This window comes from Lepidochelys kempii, chromosome 28 (genome assembly GCF_965140285.1).
Source record: "Lepidochelys kempii isolate rLepKem1 chromosome 28, rLepKem1.hap1, whole genome shotgun sequence".
Lineage (NCBI taxonomy): Eukaryota > Metazoa > Chordata > Testudines > Cheloniidae > Lepidochelys > Lepidochelys kempii.
This window is the reverse complement of record NC_136407.1, coordinates 6,819,985-6,832,605: the sequence shown is the minus strand read 5'-3', so window position 1 is coordinate 6,832,605 and position 12,621 is coordinate 6,819,985. Positions and strand designations below refer to the sequence as shown.

Here is a 12,621-nt window from a genome sequence, read left to right as displayed (position 1 = left end):
GCCCAAGGATGCTGCAATACATGTGTCTGGGCAGATCAGAGATCTGGATAACTCTCTCCCCACTCATTTCTCCACTGCCCCTTTCAGTCACATTCTTCTTTCCCCTTCTATCTCCTTTCCCATGTCCCCTCTCCCTGCCCCTGTGGCTCGGCAAGTCCCATCCTTGGGATGTTTGCCGTCCCACGGCTGGATTTTTTTCCCGGAAATCGCTAATGGGAGGAGAAACGAGGAGAAGCTATTTGGTATGAAAGTGACTCTACATACTCTCCAGCACTTTCCCTGCGGCTCTCACACTTTTCTGGAGTTTCTAGCTCAAAATTAACTATGAACAGAGCCTAGGGCTGCCCTCAAGGGCTAGTACCAGCTGGAGAAAGTCAATTCCCAGCAAAGGTGGGGTCCCAGATCACAATGGAGGCTGCAGCCTCTGACCCAGGAAGCTGAATCCTAATATCTAGGGCAGAAAGTTTGAGCCGCCTTCCCTCTTTTAGCAACAACCAGAGCTCTGTGGTAAGAGCAGCAAATTAAACCACCTCCCCAGAGGGACAGTTGTTCATGTCACTCCTTGTCTTTCCTTGCAGTGACTCCGGATTAACACTCGTCCCAATGACACCAGAAGCACAGTTCAGAAAGGATGAGGCCAGAATCCCCTTCAACAGATCACCGTGTGCGAGTGCTCACCCCCTTCCCACCTCCCCCAGTCCCCAGATCTAGGGCAAGGACTCAGGGCAAGAGTTTTCCCTACAGAACCTGCCCACGAAAGCTTATGCCCAAATAAATCTGTTAGTCTCCAAGGTGCCACAAGTACTCCTGGTCTTTTTGCGGATACAAACTAACACGGCTGCTACTCTGAAACCTGAAGTTCCTGCAGTTTTCCGGAGGGGAGAGATGCAAAAATCTGTTGGTGGTTTCAACTCACCGTGTTTGATAAGTGGATAGAAAGTTACCACCCCCACCACCACCCCGGCCAGTCACACAGGCAGAGGGAGCCCGGGGGGGACGCTTCTTTAACAAAATGGAGGGGGCCAAAATATTGAAGACACATCCATGCCCTGTCACTAGCAAATAATGGCCACCGTGGATCCACCCCAGAGGTGGCTGCATCTTAGCACTGCAGGAAGCCGCCCCTCATGGGGACCCTTTGTCACGGGGTTTGGGATACTTCTGGACCCACGCTGCACTCAGAGGGACCTCCTCATCCCGTGCCAGCTGGAGAAAAGAAAAGAAAAGGGTCCAGCCAACTCTCCTGTCGCCAGCTGGGAACCACCGATCTGGGGAGGCCTCTGGCTGCGATGTCTATTGAATATGTGGCTGGTCTCTTTCGTCGGCAAACCTTTTAACAGAGATAACGGGGGGAACAAACGATTCTCAAAGGAGAGGGGAAAGATGATCCTTGTGCAATTTACCCCTCTGAAAGTCCAGGATTTTTAACTGACGTTTGGTAATGACCTAGAAAGAGGCAAAACCTGAGAGGCGAGATCCGCGTTCAGAAATGAACGAGAAAAGGGCAGAAGCGTAAGGAAGGCGGCTCCAGTTTTGTGAGAGACGAGAGGGACATCGGCGGGGTTGTGCGTCCGGGGTGGAGAGGACGTAAAAAATCGGTGGTTCCCCCTCAACACCGGATCAAGGCAGAGCGAGAGAAAGGGGCGACACGGACACAGATTTGAGCCCCCCCCCCAGGTTCAGCAATCTGAGAGAAGGGGTAAATCGGAGATTTGGTGAGTGATGGATCATTAGCCAGTAGCCGATTAATGAGCGAGAGTGACGATGTCATTAGAAGAAAAGGAGTCGTTGTGGCACCTTAGAGACTAACCAATTTATTTGAAGTGAGCTGTGCCCACGAAAGCTCATGCTCAGATAAACTGGTCAGTCTCTAAGGTGCCACAACGACTCCTTTTCTTTTTGCGAATACAGACTAACACGGCTGCTCCTCTGAGAGATGTCATTAGAGGTCATTATTAACAGTGAACCAGAGAGAAGGGGGGAATGTGTGTGTGGGGGGGTCTTGGAGTATTTTATATCCACCTGCCACAAGTTGCGGAGAAAAGCGGGTCCCGAGCCAGGGAGCTGATCGCAGGAGGGGAGCGTGGGATTAGGGGTGGAAACTGGGGGGGGAGGGGGAAGTGTGAAGGGGCGGGCGGGAAGGTCCCTGGCCTAGGGAAGGGGGCAGCCAGTGGGGGAGGGGCGGGTGATGGGGGGTCTGGGGGCAGCCAGTGGGGGAGGGGCGGGTGATGGGGGGGTCTGGGGGCAGCCAGTGGGGGAGGGGCGGATGACGGGGGGGGAGCGGTCTGAGGGCGTCCAGTGGGGGAGGGGCGGGTGACAGGGGGGAGGGGTCTGGGGGCAGCCAGTGGGGGGGAGGGGCGGGTGACGGGGGAGGGGTCTGGGGGCGGCCAGTGGGGGAGGGGCGGGTGAAGGGGGGGAGGGGTCTGGGGGCGGCCAGTGGGGGGGGAGGGGCGGGTGACGGGGGGGGAGGGGTCTGGGGGCGGCCAGTGGGGGGGAGGGGCGGGTGACGGGGGGAGGGGTCTGGGGGCGGCCAGTGGGAGGGGAGGGGCGGGTGACGGGGGGGGGAGGGGTCTGGGGGCGGCCAGTGGGGGGGGAGGGGCGGGTGACGGGGGGAGGGGTCTGGGGCGGTCGGGGGGGGGAGGAGTGACGGGGGGGAGGGGTCTGGGGGCGGCCAGTGGTGGGGGGAGGGGCGGGTGACGGGGGAGGGGGGAGGGGTCTGGGGCGGTCGGGGGGGAGGGGCGGGTGACGGGGGGAGGGGTCTGGGGGCGGTCGGGGGGGAGGGGCTGGTGACGGGGGGAGGGGTCTGGGGGCGGTCGGGGGGGGAGGAGTGACGGGGGGGAGGGGTCTGGGGGCGGTCGGGGGGGGAGGGGCGGGTGACGGGGGGAGGGGTCTGGGGGCGGTCGGGGGGGGGGGAGGGGCGGGTGACGGGGGGAGGGGTCTGGGGGCGGTCGGGGGGGGGAGGAGTGACGGGGGGGAGGGGTCTGGGGGCGGTCGGGGGGGGAGGGGCGGGTGACGGGGGGAGGGGTCTGGGGGCGGTCGGGGGGGGAGGAGTGACGGGGGGAGGGGTCTGTGGGCGGTCGGGGGGGGAGGGGTCTGGGGGCGGTCGGGGGGGAGGGTCGGGGGGGGGGAGGGGTCTGGGGCGGTCGGGGGGGGAGGGGCGGGTGACGGGGGAGGGGTCTGGGGGCGGTCGGGGGGGAGGGGCGGGTGACGGGGGGGAGGGGTCTGTGGGCGGTTGGGGGGGAGGGGTCTGTGGGCGGTCGGGGGGGGAGGGGCGGGTGACGGGGGGGAGGGGTCTGGGGGCGGTCGGGGGGGAGGGGCGGGTGACGGGGGGAGGGGTCTGGGGGCGGTCGGGGGGGGAGGGGCGGGTGACAGGGGGGAGGGGTCTGGGGGCGGTCGGGGGGGGGAGGGGCGGGTGACGGGGGGAGGGGTCTGGGGCGGTCGGGGGGGGAGGGGCGGGTGACGGGGGGGAGGGGTCTGTGGGCGGTCGGGGGGGGGAGGGGTCTGGGGGCGGTCGGGGGGGGAGGGGCGGGTGACGGGGGGGAGGGGTCTGGGGGCGGTCGGGGGGGGAGGGGCGGGTGACGGGGGAGGGGTCTGGGGCGGTCGGGGGGGAGGGGCTGGTGACGGGGGGAGGGGTCTGGGGGCGGTCGGGGGGGAGGAGTGACGGGGGGGAGGGGTCTGGGGGCGGTCGGGGGGGGAGGGGCGGGTGACGGGGGGAGGGGTCTGGGGGCGGTCGGGGGGGGGGAGGAGTGACGGGGGGGAGGGTCTGGGGGCGGTCGGGGGGGGAGGGGCGGGTGACGGGGGGAGGGGTCTGGGGGCGGTCGGGGGGGGAGGGGCGGGTGACGGGGGGAGGGGTCTGGGGCGGCCAGTGGGGGAGAGGGGTGGGTGACGGGGGGGGAGGGGTCTGGGGGCGGTCGGGGGGAGGGGCTGGTGACGGGGGGGAGGGGTCTGTGGGCGGTCGGGGGGGAGGGGCGGGTGACGGGGGGAGGGGTCTGGGGGCGGTCGGGGGGGAGGAGTGACGGGGGGAGGGGTCTGGGGGCGGTCGGGGGGGAGGGGCGGGTGACGGGGGGAGGGGTCTGGGGCGGTCGGGGGGGGAGAGGGGTGGGTGACGGGGGGGGAGGGGTCTGGGGGCGGTCGGGGGGAGGGGCTGGTGACGGGGGGGAGGGGTCTGTGGGCGGTCGGGGGGGGAGGGGCGGGTGACGGGGGGAGGGGTCTGGGGGCGGTCGGGGGGGAGGAGTGACGGGGGGGAGGGGTCTGGGGGCGGGTCGGGGGGGGAGGGGCGGGTGACGGGGGGAGGGGTCTGGGGGCGGTCGGGGGGGGAGGAGTGACGGGGGGGGGAGGGGTCTGGGGGCGGTCGGGGGGGGGAGGGGCGGGTGACGGGGGGAGGGGTCTGGGGGCGGTCGGGGGGGGAGGAGTGACGGGGGGAGGGGTCTGGGGGCGGTCGGGGGGGGAGGGGCGGGTGACGGGGGGAGGGGTCTGGGGGCGGTCGGGGGGGGGAGGAGTGACGGGGGGGGAGGGGTCTGGGGGCGGTCGGGGGGGGAGGGGCGGGTGACGGGGGAGGGGTCTGGGGGCGGTCGGGGGGGGAGGAGTGACGGGGGGAGGGGTCTGGGGGCGGTCGGGGGGGAGGGGCGGGTGACGGGGGGAGGGGTCTGGGGGCGGCCGGTGGGGGAGAGGGGCGGGTGACGGGGGGGGAGGGGTCTGGGGCGGACGGGGGGGGAGGGGCGGGTGACGGGGGGGAGGGGTCTGGGGGCGGTCGGGGGGGGGAGGAGTGACGGGGGGGAGGGGTCTGGGGCGGTCGGGGGGGGGAGGGGCGGGTGACGGGGGGAGGGGTCTGGGGGCGGTCGGGGGGGGAGGGTCGGGGGGGGAGGGGTCTGGGGCGGTCGGGGGGGGAGGGGCGGGTGACGGGGGGAGGGGTCTGGGGGCGGTCGGGGGGGGGAGGGGCGGGTGACGGGGGGAGGGGTCTGTGGGCGGTTGGGGGGGGAGGGGTCTGTGGGCGGTCGGGGGGGGAGGGGCGGGTGACGGGGGGGAGGGGTCTGTGGGCGGTCGGGGGGGGAGGGGCGGGTGACGGGGGGAGGGGTCTGGGGGCGGTCGGGGGGGGAGGAGTGACGGGGGGAGGGGTCTGGGGGCGGTCGGGGGGGGGGAGGGGCGGGTGACGGGGGGAGGGGTCTGGGGGCGGTCGGGTGGCGGGGGGGAGGGGTCTGGGGGCGGTCGGGGGGGGGAGGGGCGGGTGACGGGGGGAGGGGTCTGGGGGCGGTCGGGGGGGGGAGGGGCGGGTGACGGGGGGAGGGGTCTGGGGGCGGTCGGGGGGGGAGGAGTGACGGGGGGGGAGGGGTCTGGGGGCGGTCGGGGGGGGGGAGGGGCGGGTGACGGGGGGAGGGGTCTGGGGGCGGTCGGGGGGGGAGGGGTCTGGGGCGGTCGGGGGGGGGAGGAGTGACGGGGGGGAGGGGCGGGTGACGGGGGGAGGGGTCTGGGGGCGGTCGGGGGGGGGAGGGGCGGGTGACGGGGGGAGGGGTCTGGGGGCGGTCGGGGGGGGGAGGAGTGACGGGGGGGGAGGGGTCTGGGGGCGGTCGGGGGGGGGGGAGGGGCGGGTGACGGGGGGAGGGGTCTGGGGGCGGTCGGGGGGGGAGGGGTCTGTGGGCGGTCGGGGGGGGGAGGGGCGGGTGACGGGGGGGAGGGGTCTGGGGGCGGTCGGGGGGGGGGGAGGGGCGGGTGACGGGGGGAGGGGTCTGGGGGCGGTCGGGGGGGGGGAGTGACCGGGGGGGGAGGGGCACAGACAGGGACCGGATCCAATTAACTCCCCCCCCCCCGACCGCCCCTCCCCCACGCCGGCCTGACGCGGCTCCGGCTCTTACCGGCTTCCGCGGCCTCAGCGCAGCGGGCGGAAGGCCCAGGGCGGGGGCGGGGCCTCGAGGCGCGCGCGCGGGGCACAGGCCGGAAGTGACGCCCCGGCCGAGCGCGGCGCGAGGCGGGTCCGTTCGGGCGGTTGGCGCCGCCAGCGCGCCGCGCGCAGGGGGGCGGAGCCCGGAGCGGCCCCGCGCCCCGCCCCCCTCCTGGCCGGGCGGGCGGGGCGACAGCTCTGGGGGGCCGTTAACCCTTTCCTGCCCCACCCTGGACGCCGCGTCCCCCCCGCCCCCGCAGCGCGGTGCCCCGAGGGAGCGGGGCGGCGGGCGCTGCGCATGCGCGCGCCCCGAGCATGCGCCGTCCCCTCGGCTGAAGCCGCCGCCCTCCCCCCTGCCCGTCCTTACCCAGCAGCTGGAGGGGGCGGGGCACAGTCAGGGCTGGGGCGGGGCGAGGCGCTGGCAGAGGGGAAAACCGGGCCCAGGCGGGGGGGGGGGGGGGGGGGGAGCAGTCACCGTGGTGGGGCTGAGCCCCCCCCCCGTGTTGGCAATAATGGGGGGGGGGGCAGAGGGGCTTTTTTATGACCCCTCCCCCAGAGGGCACCTCTCCGCCCGGGCTGCCCAGGGCGGGTGCTTCAAGGCCCGGGCCCCCCCCCCCCGGCCAGTCACCGCCCGGGGGGGCTGCCGGATACTGGATTCAGGGAAATATTTTCCATGCCCCCCCCCCCCGCCCGGAGAAACAAAGACACCGGCTCAGGGCGTCCGGCTGCGTAAAGTCTCCGCGGGGGCCCCAGGTTTGTTCTTCTCGGCTGCTGGGGGTCCCCGAATCCCCCTTCGCCCCTCACCCCGCGTCACGGCCCGTCTCGGTCGCTCTGTTCCTGACGTTAAGCGAAACGATGTTAAGCGAATCCAAGGTCCCCATAAGAATTCATGTAAACGGGGGGTTTAGGTTCCAGGGACATTTTTTTCGCCAGACGAAAGACATTTGTCCCGGCGTCCCCGGGCCGTGCTCTGGGCCTGCTCCCCGTGGAGCCGGGCAGGGCTCTGGGGGCGCCTCCTCTCGGGGAGCAGCCTGGCTGCAGGACACCCAGCTCCCCCCGGCTTCCCCCTTCCTGGCTCTGCCCCTCCGGGCGCTTCCCACAGCCCGTCCGCCCAGGCGGGGTCCTGGGGCGGCCAGAGGGTCCTGCCCCCCAACTCCGCAGTCAGACGGGACTCTCAGCCAGCCAGGAAAACAGAGGGTTTATTAGACGACAGGAACATGGTCTGACACAGAGCTTGTAGGTGCAGAGAACGGGACCCCTCAGCCGGGTCCATTTTGGGGGGCAGTGAGCCAGACAACCCCGTCTGCCCTTCACTGCATGTCCCAGCCAGCCCCAAACTGAAACTCCCCCCAGCCCCCCCCTGCTCTGGGGTTTGTCCCTTTCCTGGGCACCTGATTCCTTTGTTCTCCAACCCTTCAGCTCTCACCTTGCAGGGGGGAAGGGCCCAGGCCATCCGTGGCCAGGAAACAGGGTGTCGGCCATTCTCTGTGTCCAGACCCCCTGCACACCCCTGCCCTCCAGGGCTCTGCAACAATCATACACCCTTCTCCCACCCCCTAGATACTTAAGAACTGCCTAGGGGAAACTGAGGCACCCCCACACTATTCAGAGGAAACATTAAGAACAGTCCCGCTTCGTCACAACATTACATACATATACAGTATAAGTTTTAAATAATTTTAAACAAACTAATACTGTACTCTCCAATGATGATTGTGAATCACAGAATCATAGAATATCAGGGTTGGAAGGGACCTCAGGAGGTGATCTAGTCCAACCCCCTGCTCAAAGCAGGACCAATCCCCAATTAAATCATCCCAGCCAGGGCTTTGTCAAGCCTGACCTTAAAAACTTCTAAGCTTGGTTGAGGCAGGGCATAGTGGGGTTGGGGCGCAGGGGCTTGCCCGCTCCCCAGCTGGAACCCCGGGTGGGCAGAATGGGGCAAGCCCCCGGCCCCGCTCTCTGGCAGGAGTGCCGGGTGGGTGGGTGGAGCGGGGCGAGCCAAACAACCTTATAATGGAACGTTGCACGACTTTAAACGAGTATGTTTTCTAATAGATCAGCAACCTAATAACGAAACAATGTTAACCGGGATGACTTTAAGTGAGGAGTTACTGTAAGTACTTGCTAGTTTTCGCAATGACATCTGTGTTTCTAGCATTGCACTTGCGATGTTTTTTACTGTGGTTTCTAACTTGGCATTTTTAATTCTAACTTTTTCTTCGTATTTTTAGAGCAGAAGTTTATTCTGCTGGATCATCTGACTCCCAGCCTGGCTGAACTTCTGGGCTGGTCTCAAAACTCTTTCTTCATTCAGTCCACCAATGGTGATTGCCTTTTGCAACTGCTCTGTTGCCTCTCAATCCAGCCCTTAGTGTTTTTCCGCATGCCATTGCTTGTGTGTAGAACTGGATTCGCAAATATTCAGTACAGGCCATATACTCTCTCATGTCACGTCCTTCTGAAAGGCAAACATCTATTGTCATTTTTGCTGAACATCAGAACTGCCCTAGCGGGTCAGACCAATAGTCCATCTGGTCCAGTATCCTGTCTTCTGACAGCGGCCAGTGCCGGGTGCTTTGGAGGGAATGAACACAACAGACAATCTCTGAGTGAACCATCCCATCATCCCCTCCCAGCATGTGGCAGTCAGAGGTTTAGGGACACCCAGAGCATGGGCTGCACCCCTGATTATCTCAGCTAATACCTGATGCACCTATCCTGAGGCCCTGACCCTCTTCACCGGGAGCCCTGCCCTCATCAGTACAGGAGAGATGAAGGAGCACCCAGGCCTGGCTCCTCTGGGGTGCTCAGGACAGCTGGCAGTGCCTTCTGCCCCTCCCCGTTTGCCATCAGGGCATTTAGGCTGCAGCAATCTTATGGCTTCCATGTGCACGGGTGCGTTTGGGGGAGGGAAAGGACTTCTTGGCCCTCTTCTCACCTCAGCCACCGCTAATGCCTCTGTGTGATGGCAGCCACATTTTGACCCTGTAATAAACAGATTGGAACGGCTTCTGCCAGGAAAAATGTCAGGTGAGCCTAGATGGCCCTCAGGCGGGGAAATAGGAAATCCAAAATACCTTGCTCTCATTTCTACCTACCAGAGACTAAAATACACCTGCCTGGAGACAAACCCATCTGGCTCCTCTTTAGAGGCATTGGTGGTATAGTGGTGAGCATAGCTGCCTTCCAAGCAGTTGACCCGGGTTCGATTCCCGGCCAATGCAGGGATGTGATGTTTTGGGGGGAGGGATAGCTCAGTGGTTTGAGCATTGGCCTGCTAAACCCCGGGTTGCGAGTTCCATCCTTGAGGGGGCCATTTAGGGATCTGGGGCACAAATTGGGGATTGGTCCTGCTTTGAGCAGGGGGTTGGACTAGATGACCTCCTGAGGTCCCTTCCAACCCTGATCTTCTATGATTCTATATTCTATGATACCCTACAGACGTCAAAATCTCTTTCTGAACAAGCCCTTCCATCTCCAATGAGATATTACCCCAGGAGCTGGCCGGCATCTACCCTCCCTTTGATCAGAAACTTCTCTCGGTCAAGGCCACAGGACAAGTGCCTTGCTGTCCGTGCCTGCCTGCCGAGTTGATGGTCAGGGATGGCTCCAGCATGAAAGTACATTGAAGGCGAACCCGAAGGAAACGAATGATCTTTCACATGTCCCCCGCCCCAGGACAATGAATCCAGCCCACAGGATGCTCCATTGTGAGCACAGTAAAGGAAGCTGCAAAATAAATGAGAATTCAAGGATCTCACTCCCTTTTTTCCAGGCCTCTGTTAAGAGGCAATTGTGCACCAGGCAGGGTGGTTGGAAGCCCAAGACTTTATGCGTCCCCGTCCCCCCCACGTCCCCCCCCTCCCCATAGGGCTGGGGATCTGTCAGCTGTGGCCTGCAGGGGAATGGACCAATCAGCTGCGGATACAGAGAGGGCATCAGGCCACGCCTCCAGCCCGCTCTGCCTCCTGCCGCTTACTCCTGGGTTCTCGCCCCCACCAAGCCCCGTCCCGACCCCTGCGGGGGCGCCTCTGGCTCCCGCGTGCGGCTCCGCATCACCCCATCGCCCTTGACGGCTGGCAGGGGCCGCCGGTAAGAGCCCAGCCAGCGCGGTGTTTGCAGACACAGGAAGGGGCTGGAGCAGCCGGGAGCGGTGGGTGCCGGGAGGAAGGAGGCAGAACAAAGCCCCGAGACAAGGGGGGGGCTGGAGCAATTTGTGCGGGGGGAGGGGGGCTGAGAGCCAGTGAACCAACCTGTGACCCCTGTGTATGATGGAAACCGCTTCCCCCCCAATTCCTGTGCGCAGAGCTCGCAGCTCCCTGGGGTGGGGGCCCTGGCCCAGCTCCCCTGTGATCCGGGGGGGGGGGGGGGGGCTGAGCAGCTGCGCCAAACCCTGTGCGGTCTGTGCTGGGGGGGAGCCCGTCATTAACCCCTCCGTGCCTGGCTGGGGGGGGGGCTTTCTCCAGCTGGGCCGGTGAGTGAGAGACCCGTGGGGGGAGCGCTGGGGGGGGCAGAGGCTGGGGCCCGGCGGGGGGGGGTCCCCTGTGGGGGGAGGTGGGGTGTCGGGAGGGGGGAGAAGCCAGAATTGTGGGGAGAGAAGGTCGGGGGGGGGAGGGGGTTGAACTATCTCTGTACAGCCAGGAAATTCCCAGGGGAGAAGTGGGGGGCGGGGGGGGGAGGTGAGTTAATTTGTTCTGGTCCCTGTTTGTGCTACTTGCCCCCCCCCCAAACTCTCTCTCGTTCTTCCCCTTTTCTCTCCCAGTGTCACATGTGGCTGTAAAACCCGGGGCAATTCCCCTCCCCCTTCCCCTCCAACCATCCACTCCCATGCCCCCCCATAATCCTCAAATGTCCATTTACAGTCTCCTCCCATGGAGGTGGGGGGGGATTTTCCCACCCATTTTATCTGCAGCCATTTGTCCTTGTTCCGGTGGAAAATTGTCACCCTGAGTCATTCCCCCAAAGGGATCGGAGTCGGTGGGGGCTGTTTGGGGGAGCCCTGAGACCCGGCTGCCTCTGGGGTGGGGATGGGGATGGGGTGGCTGTTCTCCGCCAGCAACAGGGCAGGGAAGGGCACAGGAGAGGAAGGGAGGAGCACATGTCCCCCGTGGAGACTGGCCAGACCCCGGTTTCCCAATCCCAGTTGCTGCCCCCGAACTGCCAACACCGTCGCCCCCAGTCACCTGCCCATCCCCCACTGCTGCCCCCTTCCCTCACCCAGGGACCTTCCAGCTCCCCCCTCCCCGGCCCTCTTCAATCAGCTCCTCAAAGGGCTCCCTGCTGCCCAGGTGAATCCTGGGTGTGGTGGGGGGGAGGACCATCACTTTCTGTCTGTGTTGGGCAGTCATATAAAATCCAGTCAAACTGTCCCCCTTTCCCCTCCCGTTATTTAATAGCGACCTAAAGTCCCCTCAGGCCTGGGTGTTTTTCTCTCGTGTTCTCAAATGCAGCGTTTGGGGCCTGCTTTTCTCTGCAAATCTCAAAGACTGATATCAAATACTCTAAAATTTTGCCCCTTTTCTCTCTAGGTGGCTGTCCCTGATTGAATCTGCCCAGAGGCTTTCCCCTGTCGCTCTAATTATAAAATACGAAGAAAATCTCAGATTTGGCCCTTTCTCAAATCCTTGAACGTGGGTCTCAAATCTTTGCAAATGTCGCCCCTTTTTCTCTCTTCACTGATCAGATATTGATGGGGAAACGCACTCAGATTTTACCTCATCTCCACAACTGACAGAAAATCCCTCAGATTTTCCACTTTTCTCTAACTTACAAAACTAGATCCACATTCCTCAGGTTTCCGCCCTTTTCTCTTTCATTTCTCAGCATTGATCTCAAATCTCAGGTTCTGCCTCTTTCTACGTCATCATCAAACGTCAATTAAAAATCCTGGATGCGTCAGGGGAAATTGCCCAGTGATCATCTTTCCCTCTCCTTTGAGAATCATTTGAATCATCTGAACTTTTTATAAATGTTCTCCGAACAAATCACATAACTCATAACTCACCCCTAAGAGGCTAACAATTTCCCTGGCCACTGCCCATAACCATTCTTCTTGGGACTAGAAATGCTTTGCTGATAACTGCAATAAAATGTATGGGGCAGAGACACCTAACCCCAAGGTCGGCTGTCCAAACATTCCTTCTGTTTTCATGGAACCATAACTCCCTTTTCCCGACCTCCCATGGGAATACACAGAGTGGAGAAAGGGAAGAGGACAGGGTGTGGCAAACCTGCCAGAACTCACTTAATAAGTGGCTTAGGTTCTAGGAACAGACCCATGAGGGTTCAGAAGTAGAAATACCCTAATTTGCGGATGGAGCTGTGTCGCGGGGTAGATACACCCGGCGAAGGGGTGTCCAGTCATGTACAGTCAGTGGGGAGCTTACGTCTCGGCTGCCAGAGTCTCCCGGATGGCCTAACCCATAAAACAGGAGAGCGTGACCTAGCGGTCAGAGTTATTTGGCTACCTTTGCTCCCCGGGGCAGCGTGACCTAGCGGTCAGAGTCTGTGGGCTACCGTTACGCTCAGGGCAGAGTGACCTCACAGTCAGGACAGATTTTGGGCCACCATCCAGGGGCTGTGGCCATTGAGCAGGGCGGAGCGGCAAACACCCAGTCTCAAGAGTGCAGTGTCGTAACTCCAGTGAACTGGACTAGTGTCTCTTTCCCCTGGGCCGCTTCCTACCAGGTCCTCGGGGTCCACAGGTCCTCTGGGTCTCTCGGGTCGTTGGCTGGCGCGGTCTA

The 12,621-nt window shown here is 64.2% G+C and overlaps 1 protein-coding gene and 1 non-coding gene across 4 annotated transcripts in view; both read left to right on the top strand.

Moving 5' to 3' along the window:
- The first annotated feature begins 9,030 nt into the window (after window positions 1–9,030).
- Window positions 9,031–9,102, top strand: TRNAG-UCC (transfer RNA glycine (anticodon UCC)). Its single transcript has one exon. It is a non-coding gene; the product is annotated as a tRNA-Gly (tRNA).
- Window positions 9,103–9,806: 704 nt separating this feature from the next.
- The window catches only part of LOC140904230 (uncharacterized), a 36,997-nt gene continuing 34,182 nt past the window's right edge, over window positions 9,807–12,621 (top strand). For 2 of the 3 annotated variants that reach the window (XM_078850931.1, XM_078850930.1), the window contains exon 1: window positions 9,807–9,970. The gene's annotated coding sequence lies outside the window, so the exon portion shown is untranslated. Of the gene's footprint in view, window positions 10,032–12,621 lie in introns of all 3 variants that reach the window. The other variant, XM_078850929.1, reaches the window with a different exon arrangement.